Source organism: Sinocyclocheilus rhinocerous, unplaced genomic scaffold (genome assembly GCF_001515625.1).
Source record: "Sinocyclocheilus rhinocerous isolate Xijiao unplaced genomic scaffold, SAMN03320098_v1.1 C35468792, whole genome shotgun sequence".
NCBI classification, from domain to species: domain Eukaryota; kingdom Metazoa; phylum Chordata; class Actinopteri; order Cypriniformes; family Cyprinidae; genus Sinocyclocheilus; species Sinocyclocheilus rhinocerous.
In genome coordinates, this window is record NW_015752622.1 from 1 (window position 1) to 492 (window position 492).

General features: G+C 40.4%; 1 long non-coding RNA gene across 1 annotated transcript; it reads right to left on the reverse strand.

Annotated features, from left to right (window-relative positions):
* Positions 1-492, reverse strand: LOC107734881 (uncharacterized). Its single transcript, XR_001639201.1, has 3 exons — positions 446-492; positions 167-270; positions 1-79 (listed from the first exon to the last, which is right to left on the reverse strand). It is a non-coding gene; the product is annotated as an uncharacterized LOC107734881 (long non-coding RNA).

Consider the following 492-nt stretch of genomic DNA (forward strand, 5'->3'; position numbering starts at 1 on the left):
AAACCAGTGGATAATGCTGCTCAGGAACCACCAACATCTCAAAGACTTCTAATGGACACGGCAGGGTGAGGTCTATGCTCTGGACACACACACATACACAGGATTGTCATCTTGTGCATGGATGCACTTTGTGTTTCTCAGTGTGATTTCTCATTCTCTCACTTACCTTTATCAGCATGAAGCGCTGCATGGCTTCCACCCATTCAAACAGCATCACGCTGGACTGGAAAGCTCCACATAAGTACTTATGACCGGTGTATGGGTTTCGCACTATACATACACATACAGAAGCATGTTTCATTTCTGACTGCATTTATAATAAAAACAATGTATTATTTTATGTGCAAATTCTAAAAACTACGCAGTGTTCTGATCATACAATTTGGTAGGCATTTCAACACAAAACATAAGAATATCAAAAGCATGCGAGTGCATTTGTACTGACCTACACAACATTTCTGACAACCCCTCGTATCTGGTATTTTATTGGAC